The 19,180-nt window shown below is 39.8% G+C and overlaps 1 non-coding gene across 1 annotated transcript; it reads left to right on the plus strand.

Moving 5' to 3' along the window:
• Nucleotides 1-11,073: 11,073 nt before the first annotated feature.
• On the plus strand, nucleotides 11,074-11,182 carry trnal-caa (transfer RNA leucine (anticodon CAA)). Its single transcript has 2 exons — nucleotides 11,074-11,111; nucleotides 11,137-11,182. It is a non-coding gene; the product is annotated as a tRNA-Leu (tRNA).
• The last annotated feature ends 7,998 nt before the right edge of the window (nucleotides 11,183-19,180 follow it).

A 19,180-nucleotide genomic window follows, 5' to 3' on the forward strand; every position in this document is an offset into this window, starting at 1 on the left:
GCCTACACAATTAGTTGATTCACTTATTATTTGATGGATAGGAAATTATTTGGCAAGACCTCTGATATCTTATTAACGATTACTCATTTATTAAGCAAAACTGCAAACTGCTGTTTTTCTCTGTTTTATATAATTTAATTAAAATGTTATAACTTTGGGTTTTCTATTGTTGGTTGGTTGCTTTCTCTGTTTTTTGACATTTTATACACTAAAGGATAAATTGATAATAAAAAGAACAAGAGTCTACACATGCTCACAAGTCAGCATGGTAGCTTGCTCACAATGGCTATGCTAACATGCTGATGTTTAGCAGGTGTAATTTTTACCATTTACACCATCTTAGTTTAGCATGTTAGCATGCTAACATTTGCTAAATTAACACAAAACAATATGAAGCTGAGACTGATGGTAATGTCATTAGTTTTGCAGGTAATTGGTCATAAACCAAAGTATTGGGCAAATTTTGACCTAAAGATGGTGCTAGATGAAGAGTTAGATGAAGAGTTAAGGGATCCTCCTGAGGGGATCATGAATGTACACAATTTCATGGCAATCCATCCAATAGTTCTCGAGACTCAAAACTACAAATGTTAACATCATGGTGGTGCTAGATGAAAAGTCGGGGGATCCAGGAAGTCATTAGCATTCATCCTCTGGGGATCATGAATGACTGTACAAAATGTTCTGCCAATCCGTTTCGTAGACTGGATAACTGAAAACTTTGACCTGCTGGTGCTAGATGAAAATAAATGGGATCACCAAAGTCCAACCAACTGACAGACAGACCTGTACTGCCACACGTCCCTATCGTGGGTAAAACTTGTTAGTTGCAGCCCTGGTAGTATCAAATAATTCTCGGTAAAAGTGTGTCATATGAAAGTGGATGACACAATCTCAATCCCCACCTCTAATGTCAAGGTCCAATATGAGGTTTGTATATTAGTCACATATATTAACACTAAACCTGACCTAACCCTGAGTCACTGATTTTCTGCCTTTTTGGCTTGTGACCCTTTATACTCAAGTAATGCCCTCCCACAAACCCCCCATCACAGGTTGTATCCGTCTATGAGCTACGAGCAGTTCATCAGATGGATATCTCGCAAGCCCTCAGGGGGTCCTGACCTCTACATCAGGAACCTCTGCCTTAAATATAAATGCCTCAGGCTGTAGTTTATATTTGGTTACATCACACACCTTATCAGGGCGCAGACTTCCATCATATATTGATTTATTTATAAATCTGCATTGCCTTTATATGTCAATATTAAGGCAGCTACTTGGGAAATGTATTCAAAGGAGGATCAAGGACCTCTTAAGAGTTTCTACAAACTCAAAAAGATAAAAATCATATCTACCAGATTCAACGTATAAATGAGGCCAGACTTCGGAACTGGTGAAAGGTTAAAGTGATGTGTTCGTCAAGTCCACATCGGTTTTTGGCATTTGGGAATGTCTCTGTCAAGTAGCCTGTGCTACTGCTGCAGCTGTGTGTCCGTGATGATCAGCTGGTGCAGATTCTGTTATTTGAAATATAAAGTTTATTGATGTAGTCTAAAGAAGCTTTTTCATGTGGACGTGATCCCAATCACACCACAGGATAATTGGACCTTTTCCTGAGAGTAGCTGTCATTCTGTGCACACAGCTTAAATCTCAAAATATTGATATTAGAGTCCAAATATTAGTGTTAGTAATAATAATATTGTAATTGTAAGAAGAACGGTTGAGCCTCAGCCTGTATGCCAGGCATGTTTTTTGTTTTGTGTGTGTGAGTCCATCCAGGTGCATTTACTCATACTCTGAGAGAGAGGGTGTGTGTGTGTGTGTGTGTGTGTGTGTGTGTGTGTGTGTGTGTGTGTGTGTGTGGGTGGTTACCAGGTGTACAAGAGACTCAAGCAACACGCACAGATGGCCAAAATCTCCAGAGTCTTTCATATGCACATGTGTAAACAGACAGCATGCAGAAGGAGTAACTACTGTGTGAAAAATATTGGAAAAATATGGAATACTTTGTCATAAACTGAAAACATTTAAATATATATAATATTTTGGGATTTTTATAGTTGGTTTTGTCTTAGTTGAGATTATTGGAGGATATATATATATATATATATATATATATATCATGCAAAGCAGAAGAGGGTTATTGCCTCAGTAGACTGGGTTATCTTCCATAACTGCGTGGGCTGAAGTGTATTATCCTGCCCATTCTATGGCCACTTGCCAGCAATCAATACTTATGTATTGTTTATAGATTTTCTTTTTCAACCCTCTTTAATTAGACCTTTGTGTCAATATTATGTTTGTCAGCCTTGGAATTATTATTACTGCTCAAACAGGTGGAAGCCGTTGCCAAGTAACAGCTAAAAATGTTTTTCCATCTATGAAAATTAATTTTGAACTATGATACAGAAGCTATGTAGACCACAGAAAATATTCATTTCTGATTGGCGGGCAGTTAAAATCAGATATGAGGACACCACAACAACAGTCAGCGTGGAGAGTTTCACCACCAGTTTAAAGCAGTGTACGAGGTATATGAAACGGCAGGTAACCATAGCAACAATAGTGATGCTTGATGCTATGTTACCAGTAAACTAACCTAAACACAGATACACTTTAAAAATTGAATGAATGTACAAATAAAAGGTGGCAAGTTTAAACATACATGTAAACAAGCTTACATATATGTCAATTTACTTCAACTTGGAGTAATATATAATTTTACAAGTTATCAGGACTCACTTGTTGTCGGCACAACTTTTTTCTTTATATGCTAATCATTTATATATTCAACAATTTGTGCTGCTTATTTATTTAAAATAATATAATTTTTTTACAGCAATTTGCCCTGTATAAATAAATGAACAAATAATCCATGAGTTTCATTTCGTACGTGGAGTGTTTTGGCCACTTGGCAGCGATCAATAAGATGATGACAATGTGTTAGCATTAATGCATTGTAGAGGAAACACTACTCTGCTTCTCGTTGTGGCACCCTCACCTTGTCCATTATTATCTTGTCTATGTTTGGACACCCTGTCATATGTTACAGCTCACATTGTGTACATGTAGAATTAAAAATAATGCACATGTGATATGAAGCGGTGCTTTTGTACAGGAGATTTCTGTTTGCTGTGAAAGTCAAACAGCAGATCAACCACTGATCAACAGTTCATCATAAACAGACTTGTAACCCTCGACGATGAGCGATGATTGGTTCTCACTGCTGTGGTCTAAAGTCTTTAATTAACATGTCTGTGTGACAGTGGAGCATGTGTGTGTGTATGTGTGTGTATGCTGGCAGAGGAGTGTGAAATTGGCTAATTAACGTGACCTCCCTTTGATCCGGGGAGAATACACATATGACATCTGAATTGGGGTGAGCCGGAGGGATGGGAGGGTTCCTGGAAATTTGTAAGTGTGTGTGTGTGTGTGTGTTTCCAAGCTTGCCGCAGCTTTGAAAACTTGATTTAACCCTGTGTTAACCCTCAAGCTGCAAAACACAGGAACAGCAACAGACTGGCTTTTTGCTGCACATGAGTTCAAGGTTAATTCTCACTGTTATAAGTAGATGTAAACGTGACGTTTAAGCAAAACAGACCAGAAAAAGGAAAACTGCTCTCACTTGTGTACCAACATTAAATTTGGTACAAATGTACCCTTTGCCATGGCTAGCAATAATTACAATCAAACATTAAGGCCATCAGTCATGTCTCTTTCCTCGTCTGCCATGTTCTCCAGTGACATATTGACGTGTTGAGATAGATTGATCATTTAAAAGAATCCTTGTTCTAATATTATTCTAGAAAACATATAATGTTTTCCAGGATACAAAATGAATTTTTTTGCAATGAAAACCTAAAATAATCAGCATCGTATTTGCGTTTGATTTTTGGTGTTGTATCATTGTACACATTGTCTCAAGGCACGTCAACATTGGAATGATCTAGGAATGAAGCAACATTGAATAAGAGAAAACAATGAATTAGATGTTCTGTAAGCCCATAGCTGCACAAGATGCAATGTGTTTCTTCCACTGAAGATACAGTCTGACAGCAGAGAATATCCAGAGAAAACACTGTCGCTATCAGTATCATCATCTCATTTCTATTAGAGATGGTGATATTTTTTTTAATCCTACCATGGTCAGTTAAGCAGGCATTAAGGAAATAAACTAATATGCTGGTTATGTCACAGAGAAAAATGTTGGCAACAGCCTGTTTGTATTTTTACAGAAGCTCAGATTCTGAAAATGGCCAAATCTGCGAAAGCATCAAACTCTGTAAAGTAATTGGATAATAAGGGACTGCAAAACAAGATATAATATGCAAGAGGGATCATTTTTAATATTTTGTAACTACAAATGACAGGAATCATATATTTACATGATGACACTGAACTAGTATCCAGGGAAACTAAGTGCTTAAAATTGTCTTGGGGGAAAGTACAAGAATTTTTGTTGTGATTTAATTGAGGCTATGAGTACAGGTACTGTTTCACAAGAAGGTACATTAAGTAATATAATTTGAGAGCTCACTGGGTGTCACAAATATGAAGAGCAATATCATCAGCATAGCAATGACAAAAGACACCAAACCAACAGATAATGTGACCTAAAGGGAGCACGAAGAGGGCGAATAGAGGTCCAAGAACTGAGCCTTGAGGAACTCCACGGCTATGTGGAGGAAAATGTGACTACAAGACTACAAGAGATGCCCCAGCCCAATTTCTCAGATCGTTTATCTACTTTTCTAAATAATTTATTTTATTGTCATTTCTTGTTTATATTTTATTTCACATTTAATCTCCCATCATTCTACTGCTTATATTTCTACTGTTTTACTAGTTTGTCACCTATAACTGCACTAACCGATGAAAGGAGCATACAAATTAAGTTTTATTCATTGACTGATTGACTGGTTGTATCAAGAGGAGCATTTGAACCAAAAGGGAGATAAATGTACTATTTACATCTCCATGATTATGACAATCAACTTACTTTACTGTTAACATCCTAAACTACAAAATAATTCGTAGAGAGTAATTTCAGATATTTTATGCATGTCAGCTGTTTTTAAATATTTGCATACTTATTTACTGGTCTTATTGCTTAGAAATGTGCTGTTTTTCTGCCAATTGATATTTTCTTTTCCATGTATCTAGAGTTCTAATTAGGCTTACTATAAAATAACGGGTTACAGTTTTTTATTTGTGTTTTTTATCTATTATATTCACTTTCAGCTTAATTACATCACATTTCACAGCTTTCTGTCCGAACACTGGACTTGCTCTGTTCCTCTACTTTTTATTTTTCACTTTAACAGACTCTTGGGCCTCATCGTCTATTTTAGAACTGCTCACCTTTCTTTCCTCTTCTCTACTTTCTCCTTCCCTCATCATTCCTCTTTGATCTGTCCTTTCCCTCTCCATCCACATCTCGGTCTGTCCATTCTTATCCTGTTTCTTTGTCTGTGTCACATCAAGTCTTTCCTGCAGTCTCTCAATGTCTCTTTCTGGTTTCTTCACCTGCTCCTCAGTCACACTGAGGACTCTGCTCTTTCTGTCTCTTTTCCTTTTCTGTTTATCTCTTCAGGTTTTATCCCCTTTCCACCTCCTCCTTTTTTCCCTTCCACCTTCTCTCCCTCCTCTTCCTCCTCCTCCCTCATCCCTCTCTCTCTGTTCCCCTCCATCACCTCCTGGGTAATGACAGGGGGGACAGGTGGAGACCAGACCATCACTACCACCAGTCTGTGTGTGTTTGTCTGTGTCATTTACACACACACACACACACACACACACACACACACACACACACACACACACAGATGGTGGACAGGGGTCCCTGCCGGCCAGCCTGTCTGTCTGGTGATGGGGTGTTGTTGTTGTTGAGTGCACTCAGCCACACATGATTAGCTAGACAAACACACACACACACACACACACACACACACATATGTATTCCCTTCTACGTAGCACATATGGGGCTCAGCACCAAAACAAGTCACCTGCTATTCCAGTCACACACACACTCACTCACACACACACACACACACACACACACACACACATACACACAGGACAGAAAAAGGATCAGAGGGCTGTGGGACTGTCACTACTGATTATGCATCATTTTGTATGTCTCTGCTTTATGTAACATTATCAGTATACTATTACAAAAAAATAGCGATATTTTCTTACATGTGACCTTCAGAATAATTATAAAAACTGTTGTCTACTTATAATTTATGCTATGGACTCATTAGCCATCTATTTTTCGCACTCGTGAAGTCGCCATTATTGTGGTGACGTATTATCACTAAACGCAGTTTCTGTGAAAGCGTGAATGTTGATGGGTCCTAATCAGGCACATAAAGGTAACCTATGTAATTCAGTGTGTTTACATGTTCTTAAGTGAGCCGGTTACAGTCGGCCTTCTCCAGTGACTTCTTAACCGTCATGTGTACGAAAAAACGTGTTTCTGTAATCAGGGTAGGGGATTAGAGAAACCCGAAGTCCAACCTAAAAGAAAAAAGAGCAGGTGCATGGCACCCAACGACGTGTCACATTCACGTCAAACCTGATGTCATATGTCAGACGACATGTTTCTCACAGAGTATAAAGCCAGTGGTGTTAGACTAGACTTGGGAGAGGTGAAAGTAAGTTTTTATTTGCCTTCTGAGCATCACTTCAAGCACCATGTCAGCAAACACCCCTTCCCCCATCCAATACTGTTCCAGGAAGACTATTCCCGTGTGTGTGTGTGTGTGTGTGTGTGTGTGTGTGTGTGTGTGTGTGTGTGTGTGTGTGTGTGTGTGTGTGTGTGTGTGTGTGATCACCTGGGACTGTCAGAACAATGGCGCCTGTTCTTTCGAAGCTCATTAGCTTCATTACACAGAATGTTAGTTTTATTTCCTGGAAGTATTCTCACTGTTTAATTAGTGGCTGATGTTGGTATAAGTGACATATAGCTACAAATCACTGCACAAGCCAGGAAATCATTTGTTCCTCACATTAAATAGTTAAATACAACTGCCTGCATCATTGAGTGAATTTCACTTTTTAGAATTTTTGAGACTACAAACTAAATTTCCCCCAGTTGAGTTTTTAATGCGGAGATTTTTATTTTTTTTAAGACGGGAGATGGATGTTAATTTCCCATTTCCTTCCACGAGTCCACATGGGTTTTTATTTTTTTACGTCAATCCCAATCAATCCCTGGCCTTAACTACGTGGTTATTATTGTAACCATGACAACGAAGGTCCATAGTGTCACATCATAAAACTGATTTATTTTTTACCAGTAATTTACAACGGTTTTGGAAGGTACAGACAATTTGGAGAACTTGTTGGAATACTTCTTCCATCACTACACAGCAACTTGTGCAGCAACATCAATTAACCACATATTAATAGAACTTCTGGATGTAGTATAACATCCCAAAATCCTGAAATGTCTTTGGGATTTGGGGCCACTGCAACAAGACAAGAATGATGATGGTGTGTGTGTGTGTGTGTGTGTGTGTGTGTGTGTGTGTGTGTGTGTGTGTGTGTGTGTGTGTGTAGCTCCTATCTCTTCTCTCCACAGTACATCAGCAGGAGCTGTCAGATCAGCATCAGGCCTTGCCAGTCAGATTAAGGATGTAACAGCAGCAGCATCCTGGCCAGCAGCCGAGCGGCTGCAGATGGATTTCACATTCTCTCTGCTTATCTCTCCTCTGTCTCAGCCTCAGTCTCTGTCTCTCTGTCTTCTGTGTCTCTACAGGACACTGCTGCTCTGTCGGCTCAGGTCCCAGGGTCGAATGGAGGTGAGCTGAGCTAAGTGGAGAGGTGACGGGACAGGTGGCGCAACGCCACAGTTTCACCACGGCCACCGATGAATTATAGAGCATGAAAAGTCACATTACAGTATAAAATAAATTCATAACTCTCTGCCAGGTGGTGCACCAGTGGAGGAGCAGCAGACACCGATGGAGAGAAATTTGACAAGGTGGAAAGGTAAGATTTCAAAAGCGTATTTTACTGGTTTATTACCTCTCATAAAATCATGTTAATACCTCATCTAGTTTAGATTAATTAGCCACTTACTCTCTGCCAGACACCGGTGGCTCCATCTTCCATCGACTGTCATAATTAAAGTTTCCAAACATATCTAATACATCAGGCTGAGTGTTGGGGAAATGGGTCTAAAATGATGCACAAGACATTTAGAATATTATCATTTGACAGAATGACGCAACCATAAAAACACAGTCGTAGGTTTTAATATTTTACTCTGTGTGAGCTTCATTTAGTTTGCCTTCAATAAAATGTCGCAGATCACTCATGGTGTGTGTTATAGTGTTATCATGGCGCCTCAGAGAAAAGGTGTACCAGGCCATAACCCTATTGAATATGACTGTGAATGCTGCACAATTTCACCAGAACAACAATTTAAGTAATCTGTGTTGCTCACATTTTCGATGAGCTCATTCTGATTATTTGAGAACTCTGTCTTTGATTCAATCTTCAATCATAATTTAAATTTGTTTCTAAAACTCTTCCCTCGTAAAATCAATCTTCAGAACCTTAATCTCTCATATAATATTACTAGTTGTGCTCTCATACCTTTCATAAAACTTACCCAAAGATTAGAAGTTTTTGCTTTTCATGTCTGTGCTGATATCTTTAAATATTATCACTACTTTATATTAAAGGCCCCATGAAATGACTCTTAAAGGAACAGTCCGACTTTTTTGGGAAATGTGCTTATTCACTTTCTTGCCAAGAGATCAATACCACTTTCATGTCTGTATGGTAAATGAGCCAGCAGCGGGTTGGCCTAGCTTAGCATAAAGACTGGAAACAGGGGGAAACAGCTAGCCTGGCTCTGTCCAAAGGTAACAGAATCATCCTACCAGTTCCTCTAAAACTCACTAATTAACATGTTTTATCTAGTTATTTGTCTGTATAAAAGCAAAGTGTAAAAACTACAATTTGAAGTTCGAGAATGATTTTCCTTTAAAGATATATCAGTACACTACCTATATAGTCTGGATAATGTGTCCCAGTTCTGTACTGTCCTTTGTTTATTTTCATGGCACCCTGGATTATATTTAATACATCACATCACATTAGCAGGCATAGGCTATTTATATTACAGACCCTTTGCTGAACCTTACTGTCATGTGAGTTTGTGAGACTTCAGTGTGTAACACAAAGCTGTTGTGATTCTTGGAGCTCCATCGTGAGGAAATATGATGCCAGTCTGAACGAGGGAGTAGAGGGCTGAAAACTGTGCCCAGTTACAGCACAGAGGGTTTTACTGAGCGTGACACGACCCTGTGAAGGTCACTCATCCATGTAAATAATATGGCATCCATGAACAAACACACACTGACAAACACACACACAGCGCAGGACAGTGATACAAAGACACACGAGAGTATCAGATATTAACGTGAATAAATCCATAAACTTGCTGTGCAATATGAGATGTACAAATGACCCAAGAGAAACAGTTCATGGTCAGACACACATATTGAAATCTAATTAGGTACACACACACACACACACACACACACACACACACACCAATACACATAAATGCAAACAGACACCAGAACAGAAGAGCTTAATAGCTTTTAAACAATAATGAATACTCCCTGCTTTATTTTTGTTTTCTCTTATGCATCAATGCCTTCGGCACGCCGTGGGAACTATATGTGTTAATATACATAATACAAAATATATCAGTTATACAGTACATAGCGTGAAAACAAATGAAAATACAAAATGGAACAAAGAGCATTCTACAAGTAAAACAAAATACCTTGTTGGCCGCTTGTCATGAAAAGAGGTTCTCCAGTCCTTGAAAGTCTTTCGAAAGTCTCTTTGAGAGTCTGCTTTGGCTTCAGACATGAATAATTATAACTTTGAATGTAATATAGCAGAGCCTCCATCAATAAATTCCGTCATAGTGGTACTACAAACAGAGAAACCTTGAAGTATTAACAATGGACTAATGCACTAGTGGCTACAACCCTTCAGATGCCTATGTTTTCATTTTCTACCTGTTATACACAGTGTATTCATGTACTGTATGGGAGAAATACATTTAATCACATCAGATTTAAATTTTAACTTTACATCAAATAAATAATTTATTTATGGCATGAAATTATGAAATAAATTATGAATAATGCATCATGAACATAGAGCATTTATGCAACAGCACTTAGAGTCTGTACCAGTCTGCTTAACATTAAGGCTATGGCAATGTCACAGATAAAAACATTCTTATAAGCTAACTAAAAAAGTCTCTGAAAACAACAATTAGCAATGAATCCAAATTAATGAACACATTACACCTTAAATTTAATTACAAAATCGACTGACTGATGTTAGTTATATCCAGTAAATACATTATTTTTAATTTTGTGATGTTTGAATCCTTTAACCTATAACTACCAACTGCTGTTCATTCATCTCACAGACAGTACTGCCAGTGTTGCAGTATGCTGTCAATGCCAACGCTGCACTGCTAGCATTGGCACGGCTGCCACATCATCAGGTCAGGTATCCCCCCATAGCTCGCTTTTTCACTCTCCATGAAAATAGCCCCACGTTTTGCAGAAAACACACAAACCTGGCAACTCTGCACAGACCTTACCAGTAAACACAATGTGGAGTAAAATTGCAAGATTGTTTGAGAATGTAAAGATATTAGCAGATGTAACTACATCACTGTTGCTGTAGCTCATTTGAAGAAGGAGAAGCTGCTCGGAGAAGCTAAGCTAATTTACGGCTAGATACAATATAATGTGTTACAGTTATTTTCTACAACTTGTCGAAGCTTCCTCTTAAGCTTCATGGAGGACAATATGCAACTGTTTTCACAGAGTTTTACTCACAACAATTAGTTACTGACTTTCAAGCTGCAAAGTACACTTTGGCCACTTGAGGGCGGAATAACCAAAAGTTTACAAAATGGTTTTGACTTGATGTTAGCCAACAGTTGAATTTAGTGAATGTAAGTCGGATTTACACTGTGAAAAATATCTGTCTCCTTAGCTGCTAATGGGTCCACAGTTGTCAGGATGGCCGAGTGGTCTAAGGCGCCAGACTCAAGGTAAACCCTTCCTATATAATGGGCTTTCTGGTCTCCAAATGGAGGCGTGGGTTCAAATCCCACTTCTGACATGACCTTTTGTAAATTTCCCCGCTGTGGGATAATTAAAGTCTATCTTAATCTTCTTCACCAGCTAGTTGCTGACTTGTGAGCCGTTTGGTGCTGGGCAGGTAGAGTACAGTAGGTTTATCTGAGCTTGTTTTGTTGATGAGAGCTCTGAGACTGAACCACACGAGCTAAAAGAGGCCAAGCAGCTCCGTAGAGCTGCAGACCTGGTGATAATTCGCTGTGGGTTTGTCAGTGTGAGTGACCCCTTACAAATTACACATACAATTTATTATTAATATATGGTTAGTGGATTTTTAATGTGTAGAATAGGTGAAATCCCCCTTTAAGGTAACTGGCTGAATGTATTATGTCAAAGAGCATCCCCATAAGTGTATATATAAGTACAAAAGAGTGTGTGTACAGACTGTGAAAGGTGTCCCAGCCGCCGTCCATGCTCCTCTACTGGGTCCATGAATAATGCAGAACTCACATGCACATTTTCATACCACTTCCTCCTCCCTCCCTCCATCCCATTTTCTCCTCCCCCCTGTGCCATAGTAAAAATAGAACCGCAGACCTGCAAGCTTTCGCTCTGGTGTTTACACCATCATGACCCTCCCCGCTGCTCTCTCTCTCCTGACAGTAGGGTTATTACTCTCATTCATCTCAGCCTGTTCTCTCTATCCTCCACGGGAGCCGGAGAGCAGAAACAAGAGAAGAGGTTGTCGGGCCAGACTGGGAGCGGAGGGAAGGTCCTCAGGTAGCATATAGATGCTTCATCTCCATATCTTTATTATGTGTCTCGTAAAAATAGCCCCGCTAAAGCCTCCTCTGCTCGCCTCCTCTCGCCTCCCACTCCTCCTCTGCATGCACTCAGTCTCTGCTCAGGGGAAATGAGGAGCTGCTCTTCCCAGACATTAAATGTAAAAACTAGGATGCACAGACAGAAAAATGAGATGCCTGCTTCATCTCTGTGGATGCAAAGCAGCAATAAAGTTCCCTTTCAGCACATGTATATCGTTATCAGGTATGTAAGACGTGGAAAACCAATGTAAACTCACTTTATCTAGATTTTTGTTTAGTAAATGGATTGGGTCTCCCTTTTTATCATGATATAGATATTAGTCAGGTATCTGGCTTCATGGTAAGTCATATTGAACTGATGTGAAGTGATTTTCTTTCCCCCCATTTTTCTGAGGAGAGACAGTAAAAACCAAACTGTCTTGTTGCTCTGAGTAACTTACAAAATCAGCCTGTACTTGAAGTGAAGAAGTGAATTTGAATCAGTTCAACAAGCCCCTCCCCCAAGCAGCAACTGTCCAACCATAGCCTAGCAACAGTAACTAGGCATGGCAGGCTTGTCAAGCTGTGGATTCGCTCACATGTTGAAGTGGTGCGCGAGGAGCTTTAGTGAGAGAAATATTCAGTGAGCAAAGAATTTGGAGGGTTTTGTCTTTTGTAATCACTTTTGAAGAACCAAAACCACAAGTCAAAAGCATAAGGAATGAATTAAACTGTTTGTTTGTCTGCTCTAACGTTAGCATGCCTGGCTAACTACACAGAAGTAACCCAGCGTGGTTTCCAAGGCCAAGAGTTATCTCATCATTAGCTAACTACATTAGTATGTGGGGGTACAGGTTACGTTAGAAAAAGCTCTGTTCAGGACTGTGTGGGAGCCGGTGTTTTCAGAGTTTAGTGTAACGTTAGTGGCTCCCGCTCTGTGTTGTGTGACGGCTCTAGGCCTTATGACAGCATCCGTGTTCCCTCTTCCAGATTCTCCCTGATGGTCTGACCCATTTTGGTTTTGTTTGGTTTTGATTCTGTTCAGTTTAGCCTTGGTTCCTGTTGCACATAGTTTAGGTTAGACTGTACAGTCTCATAGCACTCAACACACTTGTCACTTGAACGTGAGCATAATCTTGTTTTGGGACAGTCTCTTTAGTAAACATCTGTTAGAAAGAAACTGTCTAAAGTTAACTCTTTTCTTATGATACTGACCTAGCTATCATCCGAGGAATAACCGGCCTTTTCGTGTGCTGTAGTACTAAGTTTGCCCGGCACAAGGTCAAGCAAGGAAATACTTTTTAATTTATTCACAATTTGTATTTGATGCTTCTATCTTCAACACGTAAATCTCCCTCATGGATCAATATCTACACGTCACTGACCTTACTGAAGATTTGATATCATAAATGATGAGCTATTTATACTCTGAATGGGAGATAACAGCTTTTACACAGCAGGGAACACCAGTCTAGTTAGTGAACTCACAGCAAGGTTTTTAAGGTGGAAAAGTGGAAAATTACAAGATAAGGATACACACCATTGCTAAAGGTCTCATCCTCCTACTTCACTCTTTTAAAGGTCACAGTGGGAACAAGGAGAAGATAGATGGAGCCGACAAAACGAGAGTATTTGAACATCGTCCTGTGCTTCATGTGGAAGAGGTGAAGAGTTGCATTGACGCTCCTCCCACACAGGATTCCCTCAACACACACATCACACAGCAGATCTGTGGCTGAGGAAGAGTGGATGTCAAACTGGGACTTCAGGTGTGTTGGTGCCAGTTGAGTAGATGCATGTGTGCTGTGCAGATAGAGGAGTGTAAACAGTAAATCTCTGACAGTCTGCCAATGTTTCAACCCATTAGTCAGTTCAGAAAGCAGGGCGAGAGAGGTATACTAGACCAGAGAGAGAGAGAGAGATAAAATTTCACAGTTTGGTACCATTCAAGGTGGCAACATTTTGAAAAGATGTACAGTATGTCATATAAGATCATGTGTTAGTAGTTTCTGGGCTGTTTGTGAAGTGAACTACCCCCTACTTTGCATGCATCCTTTACTAATGTTGTTATTGTACTTTATATCATCATAACTCTTAGACTGAGTCTGTCTGACAAATAAAGATGACCTTTGAGCTCTTTAAATTGTCACTAACATATATTTTTCCACAGTTTTTGTCTAATATTTATTTTAACCCTAAGACAGCTAGGAACATGACAGCACTATAAGGGCAAATTATACTTTCCATATCCGCATAGCTGTAAGGGTCTGTGTGACATAAATGTCATCAGTTGCTCGTGTCCACGAGTGTCTGCGTATTGTACATGCCTGCGAGCATGCTTTAGCTGTCACTTTTTAAAAAAATCAAGTTCTAACAAATAAGAACTAACATGTAATTTATTCGACGCAGTGTCGCCCACGTAGTCTAACTCTAAACTACACTGTAGTTCACTCGGTTCGTTCGCTGACTCGCTGTTTGACAAGCTAACACGTGACTTCAAATTTGTTGTCATAAAGGGACGGTACGGAATTGTACGGTACAATTGCTTTTTTTCGGGGGGTCTTTTGCTTCCGCATGTTACTGTTATGTTATGTTAGTCTGTTTTTATTTCGGACAACTCGTTACAGATCAAATATTATATTTTCAACACAAAAGTGCGCTAACTGCACATGTATGGAACATGAATGCAGGCACTCAGTGCTGTATGTACAGAACCGCAGGACGTACACTGTCTGCTGTGTCTTATCTAAAGTACTGGATATACAAACATGGACGTCCTTGCAGACATGAGCTGATGGCAAACTTAACTTGTACAAGAGAGGTTGTCAAACATTTATTTTTTGTCATTTCATTTTTACTTATTTAAACAGTGTATGATGTGCTGTCAGGCTTTAAATTCAATTTAAAGGCCTTAACACTTTCCGTGCTTTTTAAGAGTTACCAATGACTGACTGTGACCAGCTGAACGGTTCAAGTGTTGTTCTGAATGAAAAGATGATGTCGTTTAAATTTGTATCTTCTTTGTTCTGTAAAAATACCAAAATGTTAACTTGCATCCCTTTTACTCTGAACCGTGTGATTTTTTTGGGGGGAGGATGAGAGCGCCGGAGTGGAAGAAAGATAGAGATTCAAAATAAGGTGAGTTAAGTGCACTTCCAACTGTGACTAAACAGAAAATGTGAAACAGCAAACAAACACGCTGTGAAGAATCCACATCCATGGCATTATTTGAAAGGAGAACAAAAACCAAATCATGTGAAAGAAAACACAGCCTGTAACACACTGAAACACGCTCATACAAGTGTTGTGAAGGAATCAAAGCGCTGTTTTCGGACCCTTTGTGAATATGAAGCATATCGCAGACAGACTGTCACACCTTCTCTTTGACCGTTTCCCATAGCAGTTTTTTTAAATTACCCCCCCGGACATCCTGCAGCCTCCAAAGCTTTTCAAAGAGCTTTTAGTTTGGCATTTGATTCCCTGCTCTCCTTTTCTTTAGACGTGTCTGTTTCTTTTCTTTCTTTCTTTTTTCTTTTCTTCTCTTTAATGCAAAGCACCTTGGCTGCTGAAAGGGGTTGTTGGAGAAGTCCACAGTTATTCAATGGGGAGAGGAGATAAAAATAAAGGAAGAAAGGAAACAAGGAGAGAAGACAAAAGGAAGGGAGAGATGGAGAAAAAAAGGAGAGGAGATGGGTAGGGAGAGGACCGAAGAAGTGAGGGGAGCAGTGGAGAGGAAAAGAGGAGAGAAGAGGAAACAAGGAGACAATGGGAAAGGAGAGGACATAAAGGAGGAGAGGAGATGAGAGGAAACAAAGTGAGGAAACGAGAGGGCAGAGGAGACAAGGAGAAAAGAGGAGACGCGAGAAGAACAGGAGAGAAAAAAGAGAGAAAAGGCACATGAAAGGGGAGCAGAGCAGATAAAAGCAGAAAAGAGGAGAGAAAAGAAATAGATAGGAGGAGAAAGAAGAAGAAAAGAGAGGACAGGAGGAGGAGGAGAAGCCAGTCGTTCTTTACCCAGGGGGGGAGGCACAGTGGGGGGGTGAGGGAGGTGAAGAAGGGGGGCTCCTCATCCCTCTCTCCTCCAACTGAGCCTCCTTCCTCAAGGTCAATCACACACACACACACACACACACACACACACACATACAGGCAGGTTGGCAGACGTGGTACACACACACACACACACACACACACACACACACACACACACACATTTAGTCGAGCTCAAGTAGAAAAGACGCCTTCTGCCTGCTTTTCTCTCTCTGACTCTGTACCAACCAGCCAAGTCTCAGTCAACCATCTGGAGATAAAAACACCATTCTTCCCACACACACACACACACACACACACACACACACACACACACACACACACACACACACTCACTGTGTGTTTATGATAATAGACCAAATGCCTCTATTGATTCTTTCTCTTTCTGTGTGTGTCTGTGTCTGTGTGTGCATGTAGAATCAGTTTTATTTCTACATGGACAAAACACTTCCCTCTCCCTCTCTAAAATATTCCCCTTCACTCTTCTTTTGGTCAAAACTGTACTACTTCTGCTCAATAAGTATAAGTCATTCATGGCCTATTATTGAGTCCTGTAGATCCATTCTTCATGATAATTCCCACACGTTCTTTATCTTTTAGATACAAACACCTAAAATGACATAAGATGAAATGTTTATAGCTGCCGAACCACACTGAATACACACAAACAAGATCTTGCCAGAGAGGTAACCTTTCGCAGTTCCTTGAGAAAGTGTCAAAAACACACAGAGTGTTGGTGAAAATGAGCAGCAGGGGTTTGAAATCTGTGAAAATTGAAAAACCTTGTCTGCCTAAAACACAGAACACAAACACAGAGATACTGCTCATGAAAAATGTCAAACATGAACATGTCGTGAAATATATATATAATATATAAGTTGGCAGTGGATTGCTTTATGCCTTTATACATTTTATACATTTGCAACCGGGCGTGCATTCCCTAAATATTATACCTGGTGTTAACACGTGTATGTGACAAAGAAAAACGTATGTTAATGCAGAACCTGTTGCAATCGGTTTGTGTTTCTCCACTGTGCACTTGGTGAGCCTCCTGCGCTGTTGGCTGTCTGTTGTGTCCCCACTTCTACCAGAACCTGAGAAATCATCTGGTCCACTGACTCCAGCACCCTCTGAATGGCCTCCTCTAACAGGAGGCTGATTATGGCTTTAACATCTTCATTTGTGAGACATTGGAGTTGAGCATGGCAGGTATTTTGTTTGCACGATTGTTGCCAACCTTAACCAAATGGTCGTAACAATGATGATGGGGGTCCCCTGACCGTCGCCAAGTAGTCTTTGTGCCTAAACCTATACCTTAACAATAGCAGTGTCAGATCAGATAACGGTCTCATTTTTGCAACTGCGATTTTGATCAGTTTTTGAAGGCACAGACATGACATTGTCCTGGAACACCAGACCAGGAAATGTTTATATGTGTGGTTCTGGAGGGGTGTTACAAACAGTAAGTATTTTGTCATTTAATTTTTTCAGCAAGCATTCTTCTTCTTGTAGGAATGGTTGTCCCTGACCCCTGAAAGTAACTAAGGTACTTGTATTTAGTGTCATCTTGTGCCCAAATTTAGTTCCAGGAACTCGTCCAGAGAACAGTGGCAACACATGCAGAACCTGAGATGGTCATGAACGTCCACTCGTTAGGTTATGTTTTGTTAAGTTCCTGCAGTGGAAAAGGGCCATGAGTGAGGCGTTAGTCCACCACAAGAATCAAGAACAGCTTCAGTTTTCTTTGTCAAAGAAACATGTTGCTCCAAAAATATCTCTGAGGTGTTTAGTTGGTGAAGGCAAAAGCATATGATTGACATAATTTTAACTCTAAGCATATAATTGACATAATTTTCATTATGTTTTGCGACTCTTTTATTCAGATTTTTTCTTTTTGATTTGTTGCCCGTTTGTATATTTTTATATGTAAGTTTCTAACACTGCAGTATATCCAAAAATATTTATTGCAAATGACAAAATGGCACTCAAGCAGCGACATTAAATGTCGCTCTCTTGTTGTTTTTTTTCTACCCTGCAAAACCAGAAAACAACTAAAAACCAGCCATGTTGAAACCTCTAATGGGACGTGGAGAACAGGCTTCCTCCCCCCTGCTGTAAAATATTCCTCCTCTCCTCTTTGGGTCAAAATTGTCTCCCCCCTTCAGCCCCTTCACCCTCCTCCTCTCCTGTTTTTTTTTTTTTTATATAACTGGCTGCAAATTCACTGCTGTTCATTACCCAGGCAGGGTCAATTCCCCAAACAATGTGTTTGGTGTCACAATAAAAAGGGTGTTTTTTATGGCGTGTAGCAGTAAAATGCTATTAAACAGATAAAACACCGGCAACGAGCATCAGGAGGATTATAAAAGGAATTGCCTTGATAAACTCCACATATCTGCGTGATGACACACCAGCAGCTCTCTTCTCTCTGTCGCTGGGGAGGAGGAGGGGAGGCAGGGACTAAGGAGCACATGGTCAGAGAGTTTACACAGCTCTACAGCGCCACCATCTGGGGAGAAGAAGAAAAACAGGCTTCCTTTCTGTCTGTCTGTCTGTGTTCCACAAAGAAAAAAAAAGAAAATCTTGTCAGATTATATGTGATGTTTTCCATTCTGAGGATTGACAGGAGACAGACATAAAAAAAACTTTAATTCAAACGGGAACTTTTTGCTCCTCGATTGTAAAAGCTATACATTTTCAGGACTTACTGAGCTGATTCATTTCTCAGTATCAGTGCAAGCTCATTGAAGATATCTGCATTGCATTTACTTTTCTACATCACAGTAATTTGGGTGTCGTACTGTGAATACCGGATAGAAAATGAAATATTTGAGTGTAATACAAGTATTTTTTTTTTCATTCTCAGTTGTGTGGTGGAGAATCTTGTACCAAGGTTTAATAAAGTATCCCATCCTGAGGTATAACCCAGGATTCGGGTCCCAGGTTGGAGGTGATGATTTGGTAAAATAAAGCTCAATTTCATTATAACAACGATGCATGTAAGAAAATCTGCAAGTATATTTCTTTAGGTCCTATAGATGTGCTTATATTTTATCTAATTTTAGTTAACGTCAGTTGGAGTATTTTTATGTTTCTCATATAAAGTATTTATTCAAGTGTACCTGCTAGTGTGCATTGAAATGGTCTCATGTCTCCCTCTGGTGGTTACAAAGAGAATGGCTTCACCA

This window comes from Enoplosus armatus, chromosome 11 (genome assembly GCF_043641665.1).
Source record: "Enoplosus armatus isolate fEnoArm2 chromosome 11, fEnoArm2.hap1, whole genome shotgun sequence".
Taxonomy (NCBI): Eukaryota; Metazoa; Chordata; class Actinopteri; order Centrarchiformes; family Enoplosidae; genus Enoplosus; species Enoplosus armatus.